We start from the raw sequence: 12422 nt of genomic DNA, 5'->3' as shown, positions 1-12422 counted from the left end.
TCTCCTTGCCAAGGCTCCATGGGCAGGCAACCAAGGTAAAGGCAGGCCTGGGAGGTGGCAGGCTGCCAGCGGGGGAAGTGACAGGGAAGCACGCGAGCAGACGGGCTCGAAGGAAGAGCAGGTATGAGGAGTCAGCCACCCCTGAGCCGCCCGGCGGCCACCAGGGCTGGGGGACCCTCTTCCCGTGTGGAAACGGGGCCTTGGAGCTAAGGGAAGGATTCTGTGGGCTCAGGGAATCCTGGGTGGGTTCGAGGGACAACTGCCAGCGAAGCCTGGAGAGGCCGAAGGGTCTAGAGCATGTCGTGGCCTCCAAGCCCAGGTGTGGCCAGGAGGTCCCTGATCCCAGGGGTCCTGGAGAGGAGAAGCCCTGGCCTGGCCTGCACTCCTGGCTCAGACACAGGGTGGCCAGCACTCGCCCGTGCTGGTCCTGGGCTCTGCGTGAGGGCCCTGCTGACAGGTGAGATTCCGTGCCAGAAGCTGCCAGGGCACCTGACAGGACAGCCTGCAGGGAGTGGCCCTGCCCAGCTCCCGTGCTTTGTCCTACTGAAGCAGCCTTTGATGTCCGGCCCTTTCACAGCACTGAGACTGTGGGAAGGGTGCGCCCATCTGGAAGAACCACTTTTCTGGTGAGCCAATGACAGGGACGTGGCCGGCAGCAGGAGCTCTGCTCCCTTCCTCCCTCTGCAGAGCTGCTGTCCAGGGTGCTGCTGCGTGGACAGGCTGGACTTGGGCTGAGACACTCGCCTGTGGGCAGCCCCCGCTTTCCTGAAGGGCGGGAGAGCCGGCCTGGCCTGGAGCAGCGAGGCGCACTGTCTGTCAGCCCCTTGATCAAGGCCTGGCCTCTCCCATGTCCCGAGGGTGCACCCGGGGACCAAGGTGCACAGCGGGCCTCTGCCTCCCCTGACTCCAGCACAGAAACAGGAGAGGCTCCGAGTTCTGAGAGGCCCACTGGATTTTCTTAAATGACTTAAAAAAAATGAAGTGGCTGAAAATGACCAGCACACAAGGACTCTGGTGACAGGGATGCCATTTCCCGGGTTAAACCTGGTATTTCTTAAATTTTATCTTTTAACTTAAATAGTTATTTTGTGGCCATCAAAGACTTCTCAAGCACTTCTTAGAGATGGATTTTGTCTCCAAATGGAATTTCATGCTTCATTATCTTGCAATGATTGTGACTCTTAGGTGATCATTACTCACTTTTTTTTTTTTTTAAATGGGGGCACAGGAGAGATAGTAACACTGTGAAAACACCAGGTTGTGTCCACTACAGACAGACCCAGGGCCAGTGTCCTGATGAGGGGCCACCCCATCTCAGCAGCTGGTAATGAGAGCATTGTTAGACAAAGGTAGAAATTAAAAATTCAGAATATATTTTACATAATTAGTGTTTTAAACTCGTGTGATTTAAGCACAATTTTAAAGAACGATTTGCCATACTGTAATTCCCACCATAAATCTCGCCTGTAATATATACATTAAAGCATTCTGAGATTGCTCTAGAATGTGAATTACTAAGTGCTGATGAATAATTTTGAATAATGTGCCTGCTTTCACCATTGAGTGGCAAATTAAGACTGTGGCATTGCTACACTTGGAAATGAGTGGTTTGTGCAAATGGAAGCAACAGCTGCTGGGCCTCCTGCAAACGGGGCGCTTCCAAAGCAGAGGAGCTGGGACCCAGGGGGTTTTCCACACTGAAGTGTCCCTCCTGCCTCAGGGCCCGGGGCACTTATGGGGTGTGAGCTCCCGCTGCACCAACTCCATGGTGACCGTCCGGCTTGGGAGAACCAGACACGCACAATGGAGCAGGCAGACCTGGACTAGCAGCCCGGGGAAGTCCTCCCTGCATGGTGGACTGTGTTCCTGGGCCTTAGAAATGTCCCAAGACCTAAGATTCTGATGCTGAAGTCAAGATCCAGGGCCAGCCTAAATGACCATGGTGCTGAGGGTGCTGGCCTCGCGATGGCTCCAGGCTGGGCAGCGTGTCCTCAGCAGATCACCCTCTCTGAGCGGTGAAGTCAAGTGAGGCTCAGGAGAAGTAAGCAGTCTCTCCACCGTCATATCCTCCATCAGCAGAGAGGGTCGATTCAGCCCGGGCTGCCTGGGTCCGATGTCAAGGCCCTTGACTTGATGCTGGCAGTGAAGCCAGGGGACACAGCCATCGTTCTCCAGTGTTCAATACGAATCCAATATCATGCTGGGTATTTGAGAGACTTTATCATTTTAACCTTCACGAATGTTGTGCAAGGTGAATATCTGCATTGTATTGCAAATTAGGAGGCCGAGACTTTAAGAGAAGAAATGTGCTGCCCAGGGTCTCACAGCTGCTGATCAACAAGGTCAAGAGCAGCATCCGCATGGGCTTGACACTGACCCAGTGATCTTCCCACTTCACCTCTCCAGCCAGCCCGAGCCGCTCTGCTGATTGCAGAATCCTACTCCGAGGGACAGCTGTTCTTGACATCTTCCCTCGAGTCCTTCCTTGCCCTCGACTTCTGCTCTGCATCATTGCTCCAGCGAGGTCCCAGTGACCTCACTCAGGACCCTGGCCCTCTCTCACCCTCACCACACTGGAGTCACTGGGGTTGCCTCCCACCTTCCTGATCACACCTTCTCAGTCCTGGCTAGCTCTTCCCCCACCAGGCTCGCCCCCAGGGGAGTTCAGCCAGCTCAGCACCCAGTGGCCCAGCCAGCACCTCTGCTGCTGCACATCTGCTCTGTCACAGCACTGTGACTCTAACCTAATGCCAGCTAGTCTTCTGGATGCTAGAGATCCTTTGTAGCATCACGCAAACACGACGCCCACAAACAGACTTCATTCTGATAGGAAAGACAATTAGCAACACAGAATGACTAAATCACACAGCATGTAAGACCTGTGTGATGGAATTCCCATGGACGTGGAACAGGGGATGCTGGGGGCGGGAGGAGGTGGGTTTTGAAAGCCTCCGTAAGAAAGTCCCGTCTAGGAAGACCAGGAGCACCCAGGAGCTGACACAGGTGGCCTGGAAGTGTATCCTGGCCAGGGTGTGGCCTGATCAGATGGGGGCTGGAGTGTAGGGAGATGGTGGAGGTTATGGACCAGGGACCAGAGGTCCCAGGGGTCCCAGGACATTGCTGTGAAAGGCTTTGAAAACAAGTGTGGGGATTGGAACTTCTGTGCTGAGTGGCTTGGAGACCCAGGAAGGGCTTGGAGTGAATTGCAATGCGACACTCCTGATGTGCAAAGAAGGTCCTCAAAGCTCTGGAGGGATCCGAGGGTGTCCATAGGTGCTCAGGCAGGAGTCCCTGGAGTAACCCAGACAAGACACCGTGATGGGCATGGGCTGGGGCAGCGCTGAAGGTGGGGGAGTGGGGGATTCTGGATTAACTGTGGATCTGGACTAGTGGCACAGGCTGGTTGCAGGAGTTTAATGAGCATTTCATTTTGGGATGTCCCCATCAGAATTCCTGATCTTCCCTGACCCGGGCTGCTTTCTCTTCTTATTAGTGTCAACTCTGCCTAACTGCTCAGGCCAAAAACCTTGGGGTCCCTGCTGCCTGTCATGCCTACAGTAGAAATGAGTTCATGACCCCACATGCATTAATCTAGATTAATTTCACAAATGTGTTCTGAAAGCAAATTGCACTGTAGGGTATATAGATGCTATTCTTTATGCCAAGGGAAATGCTGGCGGCTTAGGTTTACACGTGTACCTGATCGTCTGTAAGGAAGAGCAAAGAAATAGTATACAATAGAACTCAGAATGCAGGACCGTACAGCAGAATAAAGTGAAGGAGAAGGGACGTCCAGGGCTCCAAGACCCCAGCCTCTGGGCTCCTCACAGGTGGAGACCCCGCACACCAGGGCTCTGCAGCACTTGCCTACAGCACAGATACCCCAACACCTCACATCTCGTGACCCACGGAATGCACGGGCACATTGGTCTGAATCACACATGTCTTGGAAGTAGTTCATACTCACCATGTAGAAGCTCTTTTAGTTTCTTATATATCTTATAGAAATATTTCCACATCAATGCACTGTGGCAAATGTGGAGGTAGTTCTATAAGATATATAAGAAACTAAAATAGCCAAAGGGAAAAATATCGCCCCTATGAATGGGAATGGAGGTGCAGGGAGTAAAGAAAACAGCAATTTACTCACAGAGGGCAGCCTGGGTGGTTTACAGGAGGCAAATCGGGACTCTCTCTGCCTCTCTGCTTCCATTTCCACTATTTTCTGTATTTTCTGTACTCCACCTGGAAAGCCCTACTATGTGCATGCCTCCATCTCCCATATTCTGTAACCTACCTGTGGGCCAAGTGTGTATATTATACTCTATAATCTACTTGTAAAAACCATGTGTGGCTGTAACTCTGTATTCCATACGTCTTACGTTTTCTGAACTGCCATGTAAACTCATACATGTGTACGTGGCTCCTTAGTCTACATCCTATGTTCCATAACCACCTTGTAGAAATCACCTATGTATCTGTATCTCTGTATTCCATTTTCTCCATATAGTGTATAATCTACTTTATAATAATCATACCTATTATTTCTATATTATTCAATATTAGTTAAAAATAAATAAAAACATATACAAGAACTTAATGTTCTGTATACATTAATCACAGAGAGTAAGAGTCTGAACCGCTCTAGCCAAAAGTGAATCATCATGACGATCATCTTGCCGAACCCCAGTGCTGGCAGAGCCCTGGAGCGCGCCCTCCCCACTGCCCCTCCTGGTGGAGGGTCTCTGGGTGGCTCCTGCCCCGTGGATGTAGCATCTCAGAGCAGAGCAGGGACAGCTGCTGCACGTAGCTGGCCTGCTGGCCCCTGGCCAAGCGAGATGGGGCCTGTCAGGGCCTCTTTATGTCCAGGGCGTTATAAAGCCTGACTTCCGAATGGAACTTGGCATTCGGGTCACATTTGGCACATCAAACGGGACCTCAGGCCAGAAGCAATTGACTCCACTGATGTGCTCCAGAGAGGGTGGGGGACTTTAGAGTGGTCATTCCAGATCATGGGGGTCATGGATACAAATGGAAAAATAAATTCCCAGTGTCTCTGGGTGGCGAAGTCTGCTGTGCCCTGCTAGCTGGAGAGTAGAACTGAATTTTAAACCCAAATCGAACCTGCTAATTGCTCACTCACTGCCAGCCCTCTGGAAAAGCAAACATGTTAATACAGCTTGGACTTTTTTATGAGGTTTTTGTTTGTGTACCAAGATGGAAATGTACACAGAGAGAAGAGGGTATTATTGAGGAAGGGCTAAATCAGTTCAGAAAACACAGATAACATACTGCTTTAATATTTAACATTTCCTACCTAAGAAACCTTTACAGAAATTCCTAATTCTTAATTAAAAAACTTTTCTAAATGTCTGCTGGTCCATCTAGAAGGGTGAATAATACGAATATTTTTAAAAGATACTGAAATTAAAAAAAAAAAAAACTTTATAATTTTTGCCTGTCCTCAAGGGCCTTTATATGGGGTTGCATTAATTGAACCAGTCATTCAACAGCAGCCTGAAAAAGTCATTGCCATGAAATGCTCAGGAGGACGGAGGATTGTCACCCATTGCAACTCAACAGAGACCACCAGACTGACCCACTCAGGAGCAGGGCCGTCAGCTGCACACACAAGTCCAGTCTCTCGGGTACCCTGAGAAGCAGCTTGGTCCTCTGGCCCCTTTTACAGAAGATAAAAGACGGTCACTCTAGGATGTTAACCTAGTTCTGGGGTCAGCTTTGGTCATCACTGCCTCACTGGGATTCAAACTTGGGCCAGGGGGCTGGGGGTATAGCTCAGTTGGTTGAGTGCTTGCCTTGCAAGCACAAGACCCTGGGTTCAAATCCCCAGTACTGCAAAAAAAAAACAAAAAACAAAAAAACAAAAAACAAACTTGAGCCAGCTTGTGCTTGTCCCAGAAGTCCACTGCCTTTTGTGGTCTTCAAACTTCTTATTTTCCTTTGTGGAATATTCCAGAATGGATGCAAGTCCCTTTAGTCCTGTAAAGTCAGCAAGACCCTCCCACAGAATAACGGATTCCTTGAGACACGGAACAGTCCCCACTCCGCTTTTTTGTTCAGAAAACAAAGAAAACCAGTGCTCTTCCACAACGGGTCCATGGCTCAGGGGCCCCTCCTCCCCGTCCTGACTCTCTCTGACCCCCACCGTCCTCTGCCCTCCTCGCCATTCTGTGGCTTGAGCCCAGAAGTGAGCAGTCACCCTCAGCTCTTTCTGGGCTCTCCCTCTTCACTGTGTCTCCAGCCAACCCCCTCCCACACCCTGGGTCAAGTTTGCTGCCTCACACCTCAACCAACAGCAGCCTGATCCTTAGATCCACGTCAGCCTCTGCAGGACCACCATGCCCATTGTAAACATGGGTCAGACATGGTGGCAGGATCACGTCTTCTGCAAGGACCCTGGGTCCTCCTCTCTGGAACCTGTGGGTACCTTGGGTCACTGGCAAAGGGACATCAGGGTGCAGATGGAACGAAGGTTGATCTGAAAACATGGAGATCATCCTTGAAAGAGGAAGAAAGAACAAGAAAGTGCTGGAGCGGAAGGCTGCTCAGCGCTGCTGGCCGGGAAGGAGAGCAAGCCAAGGAAGGAGGTGCCTCCGGGAGCCGGGGGCAGAAATGACCCCCCGAACCCTCGGGAGGAGGCAGCCCTGCAGACACCTCCATCCCGGCCCAGGGAAACGGGCCAGGCCTCTGACCTTCAGAACTAGGAGAGAATAAATTGGTGCTGCTTCCAGTCAAACCCAGCTGCTCCTGACTCTTCCTCCTGGCCACTCTCCCTGCTCCTGGCCACTGTGCTCCTTGGCTGGGCATCTCTGGCCACAGGGACTTCACTCTTGCACCCCTCAGTGTGAAGCAACTGTCCCTTTCCCTTCCTGCTCCAGGTCCCAGTGGAAATGCCTTCTCAGGGTGCGGTGTCCATCAGCAGCAGAGGCAAAAGCAATTCCTGAAGCCACACCAGAGCCGGCACATCAGAACCTCCGAGGTGGCCGAGGTGGACGCCCAGCCGCTCCAGCCCAGAGGCGCCACACGCCTTCCTCACGGCCCAGCCTCAGGTGCCCTGACCTTTCCTTGTTCCCTGGAATCGCCACCCTGCCCTGATGCGTCCAGGGGACCCAGGAGGACAGGGCTCTCACTTGTCTTGTCATCGCTTGGCCTCCAGGGCCGAGGACAAGGCCAGCCACGTAGCAAGGCTTGGGCAAATATTTGTGGAAAGGCTCACTGAATTCATTTTCTAGAAGCCACCTAGTGGGCACCATGCTATGAATAAAAAGATCAGAACAGTGTGTCCCTGTCCGCCAGAGCCTACACCCTAGTGGAAGAGGTCTTTTCTAACTTAGCGAGGGACCTGCTGTGACAGAGGCTTTGAGGGAGCTGCAGTGAGCATCCCTGAGCCTGGGAGCAGGTGGCTCGCCCCCCCAAAGCTCATTGCTGGTGAAGAGCTGCCACTTTCTCCAGCAGTGAGCACTGCGCCTCTCCCTGGCTCAAAGGGGAGCAGCTTCTATGCTGGGCCCTGGCCAGTCTCTCAGAGCAACAACCATGGCCCGTGGTAGGACAGAGCCCTGTCCCTAGAGTGTGCCTGTGGTGAATGCAGTATGAGTGCCCACCCAGTGGAGAGTGGGTGTGGCTCAGCCAGCAGGCGCGGGTTGCTCTGGGTCCACCTGGGCATCCTGGATGGAGGGCATGGCACCTGAGAAGCAGCAAGCTGTGATCAGCAAGGCAGGTGGGGATGGGAGAGCCCCTTGCTGCCCAGTGACTATGCAGTCGGTCACGCTCAGATTCTAGCTCACGTACCACCCCAAACCTAGGTGAAGGCTGCAGGGGCTTCAGCACACCCAGGGAGAAGCACTGCGGCTGGACTCCACACAGCAGACACAGGGTCCCGGGGTGCAGGACGAGGCATCCCCAAGGTGGGAGGCAGGATGGGCCTCCCCTCCCAGCAGCCAGGACAATACAAAGGAGGGAAGAAACAGCCAGAAGGACGGCTGAAGCCCGGTTTGACTCTGAAAACAGGCATGTTGGTTTGAACTCTGCTTGAATCCAAGGAACCAGAGCCATTCAGTGCTTCAAGGCCACTGGCTCAATTATTTGAGCCTTTTTCAAAGAACAGCGAGTAACCTGAGGTATAGCCTTCACTGCATCCCTGGCCAGGATTTCGAGTGCTAATCTGATAATATGCCTCTCTTCAGGGATTTTCTACTAAAGGATTTTGTGCATTTCTATTTCTTTAAGACCTAAAAAAATATTTTTTAATCAAACCTGTTCTTACATAGTAGAAGACCCACAAGAAAACTACACACAAGAGCACATGCGTCTACACGTGTGCACAGTTTTTGTGTGGATTGGGCATTTGCATGTGTAAGATATGGACCAGGCAGCATTTTTATAAACAAAATTGTACCAAAACCTATAGCAGTTTTTTCCTCCTTACCAAAAATGCACTGAGCCTTGCTCGGTGAATATATTTGACAATCGAAGCTATTTATTAAAGGTAATAGAACAGAAAAATAACTTTTGATACGCAGCCATTCCAACATGCTCTGTTTTAGGGTCGTTGCTAAATCACATTGTCAGAGTTCACTTTATTTGGCTATTGAGTCAATGTAAAAGAATGAACTCTCTCTCTCTCAGAAATTTCCCTGTAATACCCAGGACCCGCTCTGCTAAGCTTAATACCGCGACAGTCCCAGGCTTAACCTACTCCCTGGAATAAGTCATTAAGTATGCATCGCCGCTTGTGCCTTCTCTGAGAGCCATTCTCGCTTTTAAACAGACAAACGCAGAGCAGTGGTCCCCCAGGGGAGGATCTCGTCCAGGTTTGGTATTTAGCAGAGAATCGTGATGTCTCCTTGCACACTGGTCCAGACTGTCTCAGAGACATACAGGTATTTTGCATTCATTAAAAAGTCAACCATATGGCTGTTCAGATGATATTTTATCCTACATAGATGCATTGAGGATTAATAAAACTGATTGCATTATTTAACAGATGCAGTAACTAGATCATCACAAGGTGAATGCAGTCACTTTGAGGCCAAGAAATGAAGATGCCTGGAGGCCATCCTGGGCAGCTGTGTGGGCTATTGGGCTTTGCTGAGAAGGTGGGCACCGAGCTAAAGGTTGAGCAGCCTGGGAACCTTCCTCTCCCCTGCAGTCAACTGTGCTTCTTGACTCCAAAGTGCCTGGAACACAGCCTGAGTCTAACTTAAAAATGCTGAAAGAAATGATCAATAAAAGCCAGTAAAGAAGTGCAGAACTGAACAAGTATTTGAACAAAGAAATGCAACACCATCCCTATACTTCTCAGTGAATTTTATTGAAGAGCATCGGAACATGCAATTTTTTCCAGGTGGAAAGATCCAGAATTCTCAAGGTAAGGAAATTTGGCATAAGATATGGGAGAAAAAGAGCAGCAAATTGAGAAGCATGCCAACCTAGAAAATGCAAGGCTCACCAGTCAGGAAAGGTCCCAGGTCCCCATCGCAGCCCAGCCCGCAGCACACCAACATGAAAGGCCGCGGCTGCCCTGGCCTGCAGGCTCTGCCGCTCCTTCTCCATCCCCAAGTGACAGGGCTGTGCGGAATCTCTTACAGACCAAGGATGAGAGGAATGGGGGAACTGAGCCCCAGAGACGGGCAGGTGAGGATAGGAGGAAGGTTGGGGAACTAGATCTGATTCCGATTGCAGTGTGAGCTCTCTGTGGGTTACAAGCAGGAGACAGAGGGAGAGATGCCTGCCGTCCCTGGCTCTGCGGGGTGCCTCTGTGTTTATGGCCGTGGGCCTGTGGGATCAGGCACCACATCTCCTTCCTCACATAGTGTCCTCGGTCAGCCCTGTCATGTGGGGATGGTGAATGAATGGCAGAGAGCCTGCAGGCCAGGGCAGCCGTGGCCCACCTGACGTTGGCATGCTGCCAGCTGTGCTGTGACAGGGACTGGGGGTGCTCCTGCTGCAGACCCGCTGTCGGCCCCTTCCTTCTGCAGTGTGAATGCACCTGCAGTCTCATGCCCACCTTATGCATCCTAACTGCCTCAGCTCCAAAATCAGCAGGCCAAAGCCTGGCCCACTCCTGGGCTGCCTCTCTCTAGAGTGTGCTCCATCACCCAGTCACCCTGTGCCCCTTTGATTCTCAATGCTAGGCTCCGTGAGCTGGGCCCTCCGCTCTCTCTCCCTGCACTGGATAAATGGGATCCTTGATGAACTGATCCATCTCCTCACCCAGAAAATCCCACAGCCTGGCCTGATGGCTCCCAGCTGCTGCCCAGGGCTGGCTCCCCCCAGGGTGTCTCTTCTGCCTTCTCAGTTTCCCTAAAACTCCCTCCAGCTCTCCCCTCTTTCCCCCTTTCCTTAAAGATGACCCCATTTCCTTTCAAAGACCCAATGGAGGCAACTTGCCCACCATTTTTATAACAGAATCCGCACTCATTCTCCATTTCTTCCTTTCTGTTAAAAGTGAGAGGTTTCTGAGTAGCCCCATACTTTTCTCTGGTTTTCTTTGAGTATATCTATCCTGCACCAAATCGGACGCCTTGGACTCCGCCACTTCCTGCTTATGCAGAAAACTTGCAGCATAAAATGGCTCCTTGACCCATCCACCCTTCCCTCCTTCCTTCCTTCCTTCCTTCCTTCCTTCCTTCCTTCCTTCCTTCCTTCCTTCCTTCCTTCCTTCCTTCCTTCCTCTTCTTTCCACCCTCCCTCCCTCCCTCCCTCTCTTCCTTCCTTCCTTCCTTTCATCCTCCCTCCCTCCCTTCTTTCCTTTCTTCCTTCCTTCCCACATTTATTTTTATTAAGACATAATTCCCCACCACAATGTCGCCCTCTTAAAGCGCGCCCTTCCGAGTCTCTGCATTCCCAAGGTTGTGCGAGTCTTCCCACTGTCTAATCTAGACTGTACTGTTTTTCTCCCGACTAGAGCCCCATCCATCAGTGCTCACCCCCGCTCCGCTTCCGCCAGGCCTGGCAACTAATACTCTCCTATCTGCGCATGTCGCCTACTCTGGACATTCCATGTAAATGGAATCAGAATATCTGGTGTCTGGATTCCTTCACTTAGCATGATTTCAAGGTTGAGCCATGTTTCAACATGTCAAGGCTTTATTTAGAGTGTAATTGTATTCTATGTGCAGACATCCCGCTTTACTTAGCCATTCACGGGGGGATGGACATTGGAGCATTTGGGGTGGTTTCTATTTGGGGCTGTTACGTTCAACGTTGCCACCCATTCACCTGCTGAGTTTCTTTTGAGCATGTTCTCATTTCTCCTGGGTCCGTTCCTAGCAGTGGGATGGCCAGGTTCCATAGTAACTCCACATTTAAACTTTCCAGAAATTGTCATACTGTTTTTCAAAGTGGTCCTGCCTGTCTGTATCCCACCAGCAACGGACACGGCTTCCGATCTCCTCATGTCCTTTCCAACACCTGCTAGTTCACATTTGTTCTTTTTTTGTTTCATCCAGTAAATATAAAATGAAATCTCGTGGTGTCAATTTGCATTTCCCTAATGACTAATGATTTTGAACATCTCTGCATGTGTTTATAATTGCCCTCTGTATATCTTCTTTGGAGAAATGGCTATTATGCAATTTGGCTGGGTTTTTTTTTCCTATTATTTTTGAGTTGTAGAGTTCTTTATATATTCTGGTCCAAGACTCTTATCAGATGCACAAATCATAATGTCTTTTCTCCATTCCTATAAAAGATAGCAGGTGGAATTTGGACATGGGATACATTGCATTTGATTACGAATTGGAGAGTATTTCTCTCTTAATGATATGAATTCTACCGATCCATGCACAAAGAATATTTTTCACTGATTTAAAGTTTAAAACACTCACAACACTATTCTGTGATTTTCAGGGTATAAGTTTTGTAATTCTCCTGTTAATTTTATTCCTAAATATTTTATTATCTTGATGTTACTATAAATGGAATTATCTTACTGGTTTTACATTCTAATTGCTGACATCATCTTTTGGTTTTATCTGTGTGTGCATGTGTGTATGTTCCTTAGGATTTTCTGTATGCAAGATCATGTCCTCTACAAAAGGAGGCCATTTGGCATCTTGCTTTCAGTCTGAATGGCTTTGCTTTCAATTTCTGGCTTAACAACCCTCTGTAGCAGCCCTGGTTCAGGGTTGGATCTGGGGAAGAAAGCAGATGTCCTCCTGGATAGGGGACCCCAGGGTGGTTTCCAGTCCCCGAGGAAGGTGTTGCTGTGAGCTTCTCATGAAAGCCCTCCACCACTCTGGAAAGCTCTCCTCTGTTTCTAACTTGTAAAGTGTCACTGTCTGCTTCTTTGGCACCACCACTGATGTGATTGGGTGGTATTTGCTCTTTATTAAATGGTGCATTACATGGATTACCTTTCCCCTATTGGATCAATCTCACATCCTGGGATAAATCTCAAT

The sequence above is a fragment of the Sciurus vulgaris genome (assembly GCF_902686455.1).
Source record: "Sciurus vulgaris genome assembly, chromosome: 2".
Classification (NCBI taxonomy): Eukaryota; Metazoa; Chordata; class Mammalia; order Rodentia; family Sciuridae; genus Sciurus; species Sciurus vulgaris.
This window is presented reverse-complemented; position numbering follows the sequence as displayed.